Genomic DNA, 15,531 nt, shown 5'->3' with positions numbered 1-15,531 from the left:
GATCACAAATGATGGATCACACTAATATATCATTACCATTGTCACACAGGTAGCTTTTCAGATTAATTTCATCAGAGCACTGACCTGTGATGTTGATGTATTACTCAAAGGATAATTTTGATAAGAACGGGTCTTACATCATTTCAAATTAAAATGTTATTTAATTTATCTAAAGCTTAATTGGTGTACCTTCAAATAATATAACTGACTGACCAAAGCAAGTGTTTTCCTAGAAAATGTGGACAAACGTAATACATCAAGGGTAGACTATATAGTCAAACCACAGAGAAGCTAGAGCTACTGAAGCAGTGAAATGCAAGATTTCTTACAAGTCTTGTATTGTTGAAGTAAAAGTGTTAGAAGTATGCAAACAGTGCAAAAATATTAAATCAAACTTGACTTTCATTAATTGAAGGTACAAAAGAAGGTAAACCCCTGCAATATATATTTAAAAATTGCAGTAAAATAGAATATTTACTATTAAAATTTCTTTTAAATTTTATAACTCAAATAATTGTGATTGCTTGAGTAAATTTCAGAAAAACAGAGAAAGCAACTTGCTTTTAAAAACCTTTTTGTCATGCTTCTTATATTTCTTAAGGAAGAATGGAATTTTAAATTTTGGATAAACGTATTATTTTATGGGCTTATTTTTTATTGGCTTCTTTTTCCAAGCATCTATCCTTTTATCTTAATCAAGAGGGGCTCATTGACTTTCATCTCTCCAGTAAAAATACATCTTTTCCACACAGGTGTTAGTTGTTCTGAACTCCATTAGCACAGTACAAAGCATCCATGGTACCTCCATATCGTAAAGGTTGTGTGCAGTTCTGGTCATTCTTTCTTCAAAGAGAAAACTAGAGAAAGGATGGTAAAAGAAGGTCAGCTTTATGATAACTTCTGTATGGGGAGAAACTTAAGAGGCTGGGACTTGGAACATGGTGTTTATGAAGAAATAGACATCTAGAAAGGAAGGAATGTTTCAATAGCTGCACCAGAAATAAAACTGCCTACCATTTTTCTTCAAAGAACAAGAGAAATATGCAATAAAATTCCCAAGCATTATGCTTAAAACAGGGAAAGAAGTATACTTTTTCTTACAGCACCGTTAAGTCACGGAACAAAACACCACAGAATGCTGTGAAGACACACAACATAAATGTGTTCGCTAAAAGACTTAAACAAATTGTAACTGAGTTCAACTTTTGGCCCAGGAAATCTCTAATCTAGTAACTTCTGGAAAACAAGAACAATTTATTGCATACTTCTGCCCTTAAATATTTGCCTCATTAATGTTGTTCAACAGAGGTTGCTGGACTTTTGATCAGACCTAGTAGTGGCATTCTTAAACAGCACAAGATTTCTAAGTGATCAGTTTTTTTCTTATACTGGCACTTTAGGAGTCAGGCAACAAGTGCCTGGAATCAAGTCTAACAGCAATTAGATTCTGTTTTACTGAGGCCCATTAATAGATATCAGGACACAGATTTTCAGGAGTACATCTCAGCTTTTGTCTATGCTTTGTCATTAATTCTGTATTACTTCATTGGAGTGATTTCTGTGGTGCATTATGCTGTGCTTACTGAGTAACCATTTGCATTGTTTTCGTGAACACCCCAAAACTGAATTCAATGTTATGTGAGCTATTGAAAATAGATTGAATAATTGGCTTTAGACCAAGAAAGTAAGAACCTCATATGTAGGTTAATGATTTCTCTGTAACTGTATGGCAATGTAGCAGAAGATTCGGCGAGGAGGTTAGTTAAATGTAAATACGCTCAAGTGATTTGCACCTGTCTGTAGAAAAAGCACACACATCACACTAATTGTTTTACTGACCTTGTGTGCTTGATGAGTAGAACCTCTGTGTTAGATAACATAGGCCTGTGAGAAACTCTGGGCACCTTATCACTATGTCTGAGATTCCCGCTTTGTTGTGAGAAAGAGCAGGAGGCTGTGCCTGCCTGAAGCCTTGAAATACAGGTGAGCTCAGCAGGCCCAGTGATCTTCCAGCAGGGCTGAACTCACCAGCGCCTGCGTCCCCGCTGGTGTCACCTCTGCCTGGGAGCTCAGGTGCGACTTCGGAGATCCCCCAGTAGAGAGGTAACTAAAATAAAACTTGCTCTTTGCAATGCATTCGTGGCCTCTGGCTCTTCTTGCAACGTGCCTGTGTATGTGTACACAGTAACAAAAAGGCATTTGTGAGGACTTTTTGTTCTAGGTAAATACCTATAAGTATTTTAAAAAAATAATTAAGTATGAGTAAATTCAACAGAAATCAGAGATGATATACAAAGAAGAAAATATTTCTACTACAGTAAAAGAAAATTACTGAAAAAATGACATCCTGGGATTCCTTTTCTTATCTTTTAGTGGCTGAAGATTCAACTTAGTCACTTCTCTCTTCTTCCCCCTCCCTTACTAAACTCTAGGCTGAATTACAGAAGTTAACAAGAGTTTACAAATGAATACGTGGAAGAAACAGCTCTTTGAAATGATGTGTCTTTTACAGTTACTCTTTTTCAGGGAGAATCAAACCTGAGAAAAAGAAGTACTGCAGGAGAAGCTGCAGAGTTGGGGTTTATCTTGTACTGCTATATGTAAGAATATGCTAGTGAGTGAAATTTTCTGTATACAAAGCATATTATCTTTCGGTAGTGGTATATATAATCATTCCTTGCTATAGTCTTATTCCAATATTGTTTTAATTAATTCCAATATTAAGGAAGAAGATCATGTCTCTACCTCAAAGAGTACACTTATTTCCAAATGTAACATCTGTAAAAGAATGAACTGGGGAAGAAAATACCTATGATATTTAAACATCCAAATTTTTCTTTCTATAAAGGTTGCAGCCCTTTGGCAAAGTCGGAGTTTGAAGCAGCTTATATATAATCCAGAAATAATTTAAAAGCCTTAATACATTATAATTTGATGCCAATAATGATAATATCTAACAGGAAAAAAAAAATTAAATTGTCATCACTGATAGTAAAAACTTAAACAATTTTTTTAGCATCAACTGACATATAATTGAAGAAAACTAAATAAAATTCACCTCTGACACATAAAAGTGCACTGAATGTATAAAAGTAGCAGAAAGAGACATGCATCACTAGCCTCATCTCACCTGTATCTCCTGAAGTTTAACATAATTGTACCTAATTAGTCTAATCTAATTATGTATGTTTCTTATGCAATTAATGATAAGTCTTCATTCCAGGAAGCCATTACTCCTGCATTAAGAGAAGTAATATAATTGATTCTTTGAAGACTGGAATATCTGTTAATATGGAAAGAACTAGGCTACCAGTTTAGCCAAGTAAACTAGTTTTTCATAACTAAAATTAGGTAAAACAGATCATGCTGCTGGGGTGGTAATCTATTCCACACTGTTGATACAGGAGCTAAATGCCAGAACCTGTGAGATCCTGTCAATATAGGAAATAGAACTGAGAGAGGAGACATCTGTCTAAACATGTATGTCTCTTTTTAGAGTGAACTGAGTAGCACTTCAGAATTCCAGTAGGTTCATTGATTAGAAGATCCCTTTCAAGTCCAAAAATGGGAGCTTAGAGCTCTAGGTTACATGGAAACACTTGTACGTAGACATCCATTTTAAGGTGTCTGCAACCCCAATCAAATCTTACTCATGGGGCCTATTCAGTTGCTGAAATGCTGGCATCTACTGCCATTGGAGATATCACAAGATGTCCAAGTCATCTCCATCAGTCAACCTTACATAAAACAGGACCTAAAGGAGGTCCTTGCCTTTCTGCAGCAATAGCTGGATGTTAATTGAGAGTGACAATTCATTTCATCTCAAAAGAAACAGTACAAATGATAAAAAGGATGACACTATTGTCACCTGTTTCTGATTTTTCAATGTGAGACAACTTAGAGACACAAGACCTGCTTTCAAAAAGTTTAACTAAAGCATGCTAACTTTGACTGTAAACTGCAGACTGACATCTGAAAAATGTGAAACCAAACAATTTAAATCATGCCTTTACCTCCCTCTTATTCAAATACATCTCTCTCTCCTGCTGACTCTGTGCATTCTAAGTTAAAAATATAAATACAAAATGAATCGCACAAAAATGAAATTCAGGTCTTTCTGGAGACTTTTATAGTCTAAAAAAGTAGAAAATTCTTATATTAAATTAATCCTTGCTGAGCCTTGAGAATAACTTTCCAAATATTTTCAGCTGGAATGTATTGGTATGATTACAGGTCAGGAAAAGTCTTCCTGACTGGAGATCAGTAACCAGCTGTATTATATGACTTCAGCTAAACTAAATGAAATAAAAAGGGATATTGCAAGCAGTTTGGAATAATCTCAAGGAGCATTACACACGAGATAAAACCATATTTGTGTTAAAAATATTAACATGTACTGTACATGTATCAAAGTTCCTCTTTCGTCAGGGAACTGACTTTCTGGAATAAAATCAAAATTATTTCTTTGCCTCTTTCTTCCCTTCACTTTGTAGAAGGTTTAAATTTTTTAACTCTAATGACTGCATCAGATTAGAAAAAGTCTTCATGCCTGAAAGCAAATTTTATTGAGACTCAGGAAACACTTTTTGAGTGGCTCCTTTCCATCCTGTAGCATATTCTCAAAGATTTTCTGACGAAATGTAATATCTTGTTTGACATAGCAAACAAACAATGATTGAAAACATATATATAAAAGACTTACAGCTACGATATACCTCAAAGTCAATAAAAGGCACAAGATGAGGCTAGGCATTTACCTGCTCGCTTTATCAAGAAAACCAAAATCTATTTAAACCTCTTGCCAAGGTAGATGGTTCTCCTTGTAGGAAGACTTGAGAGCTTACAGAGAAGAAAAAAGTCTAGAATTCTCAGTGAATTTGATCAAGAAGAGCTTTGTCTACCATTCACAACTGAAAAATAACATATATTGCATGTAATTCTTAGAGGATACATTTTTCATTAGAGTCACCACTGACAGTCCCATTCTCTCATCTGATTTCCTTGCACCTTAGCTCTAAAGTATTCTGTGCTCTTTTTGAGTTAAGAAGGGTTTCCATAGCACTGGCACAGTCAGAATGAAAGCAGATTTTTCTTGCAAGCTGTAATAAAGGTCTAAAATACACTTCTCTGCTTTCCCATGGATTGTATTCGATGATCCATGTTCTCAAATAAGCAACTCAGAACTATTTTAGCCAACATGTAGAAATGAGAAGTTAAACCTCTTCTGCTGGGTATTGCAAAGAAGGCACATCTTCAAAAGTATCTAATAGAAAACAGATGATTCTGTATATTTTAACATGTCCCCATGGTATACAATCATCATAAACTAGCAATGCACGGTGTTCTCCATTTTTAAGAATACTGAAATAAATCAAATAATCTGTGGTAAGAGGTCATCAGCAGAATCCTGACAAACCTTAGACATCTACAGTGCTGACATCTATATCTGAACAAGGGATCTAGAGTTCTCTTAAAGGCAAAGACACTTGCAGGACAGAGAAAATTTAGTCCTAACATACTCTTAAAAACTGATTAAATAAATAAAGTTATTTCATTTTTTTCAGTTGAGTGTCTACTGGCTTGCATACATACTTACATATCTACGTAAGTCTTAGTGTACTTAGTTTGCACACATTACTTTCCCATCCAATGCAAGGCATTTTACTTCAGTTTTTGGTTTACTTTTTAAAAATGGAAATTCTTCTAGGTATGACCAACTCTGAATATGTTTTTTACATCTTGGTGTTGTTTTCATTGTAGAATATAGCTCTGAATAGCCTTCTGTCTTAATTAAATCATGGGAATAGATGTTCTTGAGGAACATTCTAAAACAGGAGACTCCATAGAGTTAAACTGGCTATACTAAACAACATTCTCATTAAATCTTAATGAAATAGATTGTCTCATTTGTGGATGTAGAACTTACAGTAACTGTTTAAGTCACTTGAAACAAATAATCTTTTGACATACAGATGTTGTTCATTGAGGGGCATGGGGGGTGGGGCTAATTGCTTAGTGTAGCCCAACATTAAATATTCATCAGTTGGAGAGTTTGCTTATGCTGGAATTAGGCTTTGTGGGATCCTATTGTAACTGTGACAATGTTGATTTTTTTCCAGATAATGATTAAAAAGATGATAAAGGATATTTTCAGCAAAGGGAAATGAAAAGAGTACAGATATTAGATTCTTCCTAAATTAAGATTAATCATGCAATGATTTTCAATTAAAAATACAATACATTTTTAGAGTTTTAAGCTTCACTGGATGGGGGTACATGGGCTCTTAAGGGGGTTTTGCTTGTTTATTTCTTTTTTTAATTAATTGGGTATGGTGCACTATGCTACTTCTGAATATTTCTAATGTGATGGAATATTTTTTTCTCAACGCTTACTAAATTGATCAATGGAAATGCCACAGAGTTAGGTTTTAATTCTCCCGTCTGATTATTTGTTTTAATGGCAAAACATTATTCAGATAGAATTAGAAGTGTTACTGGAATGACTGTGGTCTTATATTTTTGGAGATACTTGACACTTAACTTTTATAGCTGCTATGACTATATCACTAATGCACACAGAAATAATTGTTAACTGTCAAGAACACAATGTACTTCTAATCGTATTCCATCAATGACATGTGTTTTACATTGTTAAATCATTTTGGCTGAAAAACAGAGGCTCAGAATGGATTATAAAAATCTTATTCTTTCAGTTTCTTTGCATTATTCATAAATGCAGTACCTTGTCAGCACTTAGCCTGTAATCAAAACATAAATGATGTACGAATATTTTGTGTTCAAACTGCTTGTAGGATGTTCTTAAGTTACACAATACACTGCATTGTCTTTTTTATAATCAGTGTAACATTTTAACTATGTATGTCATAAGCTCTGTAAAAGCAAGACTGTCTACTGTTTCCTTTTTGTTCTATAGTTCAAAAGGATGAGTTGAAATTAAAGAAAAAACCACAAAAAATTCAAATATAAAGTCAAGAAGCTGTTTTTATCCTTCACCATTGTATCTCATTCACACTCATTATGCTGTTGCATGGTATAACTTGATATCATTTTCAAACTAACTCTCTTGAGCACAGTTTTGAGTGTTTCAGAGATAAATAACATCATGAATAAATACAAAAATGCCATGACAACCTTTTTTTGTGTGTGTGTGGTGAAGCAAAGGATTATCAAAAGTGACTTTTGGATTCTAACAGCTTGGAGTCTCTGACTGTGTGTTGAAAGCTGAAGAAAAAAAAGCAGTCTAGATTCTGGAGAAATTGTGAAGTAGTGAAGATAAATCAAAATTTAACATATTGTAATTCAACAAAAAGAAGAAAAAAGGGGGTGCCATGATTTACAATTGAAAATGTGGAAAGATAATTTTAAAAGTACATTCATCATCCCCTTCTATGGACAGGTTACAGAAAATATTCCTCCTGTTACACTAGGTGGCTTTTTTAGTACTTTCCAAGTTTTCAGCAGCAACAGGTAACTAACACAGTGCTTTCAGTGTTTAATTTTGTCTGGGGACACCTGAGTGCAATAAAATAAAACATAACCAGGAAACTTAGAAACAACTTCAACTTTAATTCAAGCTTTAACAGAATACTGTTTCTTGGCTTAAATTTGCCACTATGCATAAATTCAACAGAATGCACAAATTTTGCTGTATACTTTGCTTCATTAAGTTATGAGAATTAATTGGAATATTGTTTTTTTTAATGGCTTTTTGCACTCAAATAAATATCACATTTTTCTGCACCTTTGCCAGGAAAAAACCCCCTGAATCTGCTTTCAGTTGTGAAGTTTAATAACTTGTAATGTCCACAGTCCAAAATATTTTCAAATTAAAATGCCAATTAAATGTACTCTTGTTTCTTTCCCTTCCTCACATTGAAGCATTTTGGCAAAATATCTGCTAATAAGCTTTTGTTGAAAAATAGAATTTATTTGGTAGGATAGATACTCAAATTTAAATCAGTTTCCTATTCCAAGCATTTGGAATATCCTGCACTACGATATTCAAAGTGCAGAGTAGCATCTTTCCAAAATTACAACTTTTCGATAGTAATCAGACAAACACACATATGTATTATATATGAAATCTATATTGGGCTAAGTTAGTAGATTTTTTATTTAGTATTTATTTTTCCTTATTATTTTAGCCCACATGGGACTAGATACAGTACAAACACAGAACTAAGTGATGCTTCATTGTTTTTCGATTTCATCATCAAAATCCAAGACAAATTTTGTCACTCGATCTCACATCAAGAGGTTAGTTTGAGGGACTGTATTAAGTCAGCATGTGGTACCATTGAATCAGCAGCCTCACTGTTGTTGAGTCTTTACAGTAGCTCAGGGAATAATAAAGAGATGTGTTTTAGAAATATTTTGGAAGTACCTCCCAAATATGAGAAAATGTTTCTTAAAAAGTATAATAGTGAACAATTGAGACTGATCAGTTTGAGACTGGAGTCAAGAAAATAACAATGAATATTGTTAATACAGAGGGTAAGCCAAGACATTGAGAGGCTAAGTACCTTGATTGAAGCATGGAGTGAACAGGGAGCTTCAAAGGATTGAGTGATGCAGCCAAGGATATGGATTATGAATAAAGTTTTTGCGTAGTGTTCTGATTTGCAATGGACTGTGTTAGAAAAAAAAAATATATTCTACTAGTCAATAATTAATACAACATTCTGTTTAAATGTTTTGCTTGCAGGAAAAGTCTTATCTAAGAAACATTGTACAGTCTAGAATTGACACCTCCTACTTTCATAGAATTATAGAATCATAGAATGGTTTGTTTTTGAAGGTGCTTATGAAGATGGTCTAGTCCAAACTCCCTGCCATGGGATTGGACTTTAAGATTAAAACCTTTGTCCCTTGTCCTGTCACTACAGGTGTTGGTAGAAAGTATTCTCCATCTTTTTTATCACCCCCCTTTATATATTGAAAGGGCACAATAAGGTCTCCCCAGCGCCTTCTCATCTCCAGGCTGAAAAACCCCAAGTGTCTCAGACTTTCTTCATAGGAGAGGTGTTCCAGCCCCAATTTTTGTAGCCCTCATCTGGACCCACTCTAATAGTTCTGTGACTTTCCTGTGTAGGGGATTGAGAAGCTGGATGCAGGTGGGGTCTCAAGACAGCAGAGTACTGGGGGACAATCACCACCCTTGACCTGCTGGCCAGGGTATGGTTTGCTTTCTGGACTGCAAGCACACATTGCCACCTCATATGCAATTTTTCATCCCCGAGTACCCTCAAGTCTTTCTCCACAGGGCTGTTCTCAATCCATTCACCTCCTTGTCTGTACTGATACTGGAGATTGCCCCAAACCAGGTGTAGGACCTTGCACTTGGCCTTGTTGAACTTCATGAGGTTCACAAGGCCCACTCCTCAGACCTGTCATGGTCTCTCTGGATCTCTTCCCCCCAGTGTGTCAACCTGTAGCATATCAGCTGCACCACTCAGCTTGGTTTCATCTGCAAACTTGTTGAAGGTGCACTCAATCCAATTGTCTATGTCATTGATGAAGTTATTGAATAGCATTGGTCCTACTATGAACCCTTGAAGAACACCACTCATTACTGGTTTCCATATGGACATTGAACAATTGACTGTAACTCTTTGGACACAGACATCCAGACAGTTTCTCATCCATCTAACAGTCCATCTCTCAAACCCATGTCTTTCCCATGTAGAGGGAAGAATGTTTTGGGGGACTGTATGAAAGACCTTACAGAAGTCTAGGTAGAGGACACCCATAGTTTTCCCTTGTTGGCAGATGCAGTCACTGCATTGTAGAAGGCCACTAGATTAGTCAGGTATGATTTGCCCTTAGTGAAGCCATTTTGGCTGTCTCTTATTACGTCTCTGTCTTCCGTATGTTTTGACATGTCTTCCATCTGCTCCATGATCCTATCAGGCATGGCAGTCAGGTGAGTGCTGGAAGGCTGAAAGCCTGAGATGAGTGCTGGAGTAGTTTGTGAAAATACTCCAGTCACTACAATAACAAAAAGCTATTTTGCATCATGATCTCTGCCATATTTTAGAGAAAAGAAGTCAGGTCTACTTTGTCAGGTGCCTGTTTTCAGGGAAAGGCTGGACAGACTGGCTTCCAAGAAGACACAGGTACCTAGCTGCTATTATTTCTTTGCTTAGCCAGCGGAGAATGATGATCATCTAACATAGTAACTCCAAGTAATGAGAACTCATGACTGGTTGTCTAGGATCTTGTATTAGGAGACTTCAATCATTGCAATGAGGCTAGATGTCCAAAATCTATGCTTAACTGAGGTGTTGAAATTGTGGATTTCAGCCAAAATTCCAAACTCAGTCAATATACCTAATGGAGCCACTTTTCAATACCAGATAATGAGTTCCACAATGCTCTCTGCATAACCCTGGAGTATCCAAGCCATTCATAAAAGTCTGGGAAATGTGACACAGAAACTATGAAAAAGCCGTATCTCTAGGCGAGCATATGGGAGTCAAGCAAGGTATGCCAGAGCATCTCAAATATTATTAGACAGATATGTTTTTACAACTGAATTAAGTACTATTTCTTTTAAAAGCTTTAACCACCCTATAGCCACGCTGATCATATACACTTGTTCCTTGTCTTTAATTTCCTCTATCTGACATTGCATGAACGTAATACCAGATATGTTAGTGGGCTGAACCTTCACAGAATGCTGAATGCAATATTCTGGGGGATCTTGTGTATCTGATTTCTCTACATGTCTCAACAGAGATGCAACAGTATAACTCTACTGGCACCCTTCCTTGAAGTGGAAGTCATACTGTGATTTTGCCATGTCTATATGCACTCTGTGGTCTATACTCATATATATTAATATTTTAAAACTTATATATATGTGTACTGAAGCTGTCTAAAATCTGCTATGTTTGGAAAACAAATACCAAAAAATCTATTTTTTTAAAGAATTGCGAAAGTGTGCGAAAAATCTTGCCTAGCTTATGAGCATTCAGTCATACAAATTATATGTTAAATCTTCTGTACTATTAATGACTAATTACTAAAGGCAGAATAGGAAATTTAAGCTAAGACTGAAGGGTCAATGTCTTTCCAAGTGAAACAGATGTGACCTAGAGTTTCCATCTAATAAACTTAACTTAAAAATCTGGAGAAAAATCAAGCCTGGAACAAACAATGCTTGTCTGAAGAAAATAACCTTAAAATTGTATTTAAAGTGGATCTAAAATGGGTAAGTTATTTAAAATGAGAAAATGCTGCATCTAAAACACATTGCAGGGAGTATTAAATAGAAATAAGATACCAATATATTTAATTATATGCAATTAAAATATATTTCAACCCCCAAGCAACATTTCCCTTAAAAGACTACTTACACAGAAATAAAAAATCATAATGAATTCTAAAGACTCCAGTGGCATCATTTAAAAACAATGTAGTGAATTTATTAAATTTGACAGGGAAGATGAATATAATTAAATAGGAAAATGCTTACTTTGATTTGAGACCTTCTTTCAGAAGTCATGTATCACTGGTGTAGGGCAATTTTGTCTTTAACATGTTTACAGAAGAAGTACAAATACATTTTGTGGCAATGGTATCAGTTTCACTTAAACAGAGTCAACAAAGATATATTTAGTGTTAGCTAATTAAAGCAGGCTAAATGGTATTGTTCCCACTCTATTTGTTGGAAATGCATTAAGGAACAACAAAGAAAGATGTGCAATATGTACAACAGGTAGAAACAGATTCAAAATAGCCCTGGCCCCAGTGGTACACATTTTAAGTCTCTGAATTAAATATACTAGTGTAGGGCATAATTCAAAATTTGCCTCCTATGTAGAATATAGGAAGAATTTTGAAGTCACAATGAATCATAGAATTGTAGAACAGCCCAGGTTGGAAGGCACCTTGAAAGATCATGTGGTCCAAGATTTTGTGAGAAAGGAAGCCTTGATGATATTATCTAGCACCTTGTCCAAGCACATCTTGAAAACCTCCAGTGAGAGCCACTCTACTGTGCCCCTGGGAAGATTGTTCTAGAGAGACTAATTATTCTGAATATAGAAGATTTCTTTCTTATATTGAGATGAAACATCTCCCAGTGCAACTTTTACTCATTACCCTTTGTCTTCTCCATGTGGCTTCTTGTAAAGAGAGAGCCTCCATCTTCTTTGTAGCTTCCCTTTAATGCTGGAACACTGTAATGAGGTCCCCTCGTGCCGTGTTTTCTCTCTCAAGAAAAGACCTAACTCCTTTAATCTTTCCTCATAGGACAGGTTCTCCAGTCCTTTGATTATCTTTGTGGCCTTCCTTTGGAGCCTTTCCAGTCTGTCTGTGTCTTTTTTGAATCGTGGGAACCAGAACTGGACACAGTAAGTACTTCAGAGTGGACCAGGATGATCACATCCCTATCTCTGCTAGCGAACCTGATAAGAAGGCCTCATTTTTCAGAATGCAAGAAGACTGAGAAGAGATTAGGAGACAAAGTTTTTGTGCATTTACCTGATATAAGAGTGGAAGGGAAGAATATAAAAATAAAAGAAAACTGGAAATGTAGAGATTTTATTTTAATAAAATGGTAGGATTTACCTTCTGATTTACTAATATACAGAATCAATGCTATTCTTGTACATTAAACTATTCAAACTTGCTTGCTATGCATAAAATTGTCAGCGTTACAGTGCAACCTCAAGCAATTTCTTTGCATCTATGGACTGGCACAAAATACAAATGAAATGTTACACAGTTCAGCAGGATGTGATATAATTCTCTTACTGTGTTTTAGAAAAAATGCAAATAAATGTTTATGGCAGGAAATTGCTAACTAGTCATTGTCTGAACTGTGTTTCTGTTCCTTAGAATGATTTGTATTTCGTAGAATCAAATAAAAAATTCTCAGTTCAGTAGTTTGCCACTTTGTATTTAATATTTAATGATAACTGTAAACAAACGTCTAGATTTATACTACATATCTATATATAGATTTGTATTCTGTAGATTTACACAGGCAGATACAGGTACCTGAGACTTCTGAATTACTCTGTATCAAACATTGGTTTTCTTAAACTTTAAAGGCTTGTGCATTTGGGATCTTTCAGAAAAAAAATAGCTCAAATTATCTTTCAGAGTAAATTAATTAATACTTTTGTTCATATTTTTATAGTGAATTACTTAGGCCACTTAATAAATTTAGATAAATTTTATTTCTTTTGATATGAGCTTAATGTTGTGTAAGTAATCCACTATAAATTCATATTCTTAGTTAGCTTGAATTTATTTTTCTGAGCCTCCCTATATAGCCACATCCAAGGGCAACATCTAGAGTAAACTGAGGAACTCTTTATAGCATGGGTGGGGATAACTGTGCTATAGTGTTAGTCTACTGAACATAGGCAGCTACATTTTGTCCTGGAAAATATGAATAAATTTGGTCCAAGTGTATAGTCCACTGCAATTTTGGTTACAATAGACTTTTTTACTAAGAAATTCATAGTTAATAATACACTGTTGTTGTAAAATGAGCGTTAAGTTCAGTCTCATTAAAATTTTACACAAGAAAAGTATGATACTTTCTAAACTTTTTTCATATTTGAAGGTAACTGGTAAAAATATTTTCAACATTCAGGTACTTAAAATGGTACTCAAAATTTCTATAGAACTCAGATACCTTTAGCCATAGCAGCCACTTGTGAAAATTTCAGAATCTGCTTATCACTAGATCGTACTATGATTTCATCAAAGGTAAAAAAAAGAAAAAAGATTATTTAACAAGAAAAAAAATCTGGTTTTCTCCAGTTACAGTAAATCCAATTAACCACTGGTGCTGTTTGCATGTTTTTCTTTCATGTATGGTACTGAGACAGATTATTGTTTACAAATGTTCCCTAGAGAAGATGTTGTTCTAAAAACAGGTAAAGGGAGTTAAGGTGCTTCTGGTAAATCATCTGTGACCATCCAGACAGACAGTTTTTGTAGTTTTCCAGTTTCTGCAACCTGATTCTGTCCTGTTTTCTTAATAATTAATCCCCATGCTACTAAATGTCCCAAGGTTTCTTCCTCGCTCTGGTTACTAGATGAGACTTCTACTTTATGCAAGAGGATTTTGCATTCTGGCCATCCTGCCCCTATGAGGGCTTTAACTTTTCTTGATTTTCAGCATTATTTACCTGCCATTGACTACTATGTCTGACTTCTAGCTGCTGGTCCAGCAGGTGCAGTTCTTCTGTAACCTGTGTGTCAGATATTCCAGGTGTCATAGATGTCTCGGATGCTTAGAAAATTTCATATGGCCGTAGATGAATATACTTGAGCAGCTAAACATATCCCCTGGAAAATAAGATTATCCCTGCAATTTAGGCAGAAATTTGAGGATGAGACAAGCTCATTTATGCTTACGTGAGCTCAGAAACTGTGTATGCTCATTTGTCTTTATTGACTACAGTGGGAGATTAGGGTGGCTACCTGAGATTTAGACATCTAACTTCGGGTACTTGAGATTTCATATATGAATTCTACATCCACCTTCCAAATAAATGCTGAACTAATCTGGCTACTCTAACATTATGTTCAGAATAGACATTGAAATACACCAGGATATTCAGAGAACCAGAATACTGTTCACAAGTTGACATAGTTATTAACCCCAATTTGTCACACTGCTCACATCGTTTATAATGCTTTTCATTGTTACAATGTCTTGTGTTCTTCAGTATTGTGATGAAAACCTGCAGAGGGAAAACAAAACAAAACAAACCCAACCCAAGCCTGCAAAAACTGAAGAATGAAAGGCTCCAGGGAGAGTTGTCTTGGTGTAGAATAATTAACACAAGGTATTTCAACCTTTCCTAGCTTTTCCTTTGTTGAGTCAGGCTAAGAGTTATTTATAGTGATATCATATCATATCATACATTTTGGAAAGGAGTTATGTTCAGATATGTAATACATTGCAATAAGATTCTTGAAGCTGGTTTTGCTAACTCTACAGGTGTGTCAGTGCACTAGTCTGATGAAAGAGAAATTTCTGAAACATCACCATTTCCTTAGGTAGCTGAAGAACTGACAAGAGCATGTTATGTGTCACTTATCTCCTTTATGGTCTATAGGGAGGTCCTTTGAAACCATTGTGATGCAGTAGACAAATCTTTAGACTTCACTCTCTCCCAGGAGGAGAGAGAAAGGTGGATGAAAGTGAGTTTTTCATATTAGGGCCATTCTGATAACAAAGAAGTTAGGACTTAGGTATCTGGAGCTTTTGTCTCCACCCATAACATTAACGAGTTCAGCTGATATTTTTTTAAGTTTTAGATTTTCTGTTTGCTTTTTTTTTTCTTTTTTCAATATAGAAGCTATGAATATCTACTTCGGCAAATTTGTTTCAACCCTTATATTTCTTCCACTTCCAATCAGTTATGACCTTGACCTCACTACACCTTGTTTGTTTTAACTGACTTTAATTTTTCTCATAATAGTAGTTTGTCTGGATTCAGGATGATAAATGATCATAAACTCTTCTGCTTTCCTGATATC

Source organism: Caloenas nicobarica, chromosome 1 (genome assembly GCF_036013445.1).
Source record: "Caloenas nicobarica isolate bCalNic1 chromosome 1, bCalNic1.hap1, whole genome shotgun sequence".
In the NCBI taxonomy this organism is placed as follows: domain Eukaryota; kingdom Metazoa; phylum Chordata; class Aves; order Columbiformes; family Columbidae; genus Caloenas; species Caloenas nicobarica.
Note: the sequence above shows the minus strand (reverse complement) of the source record.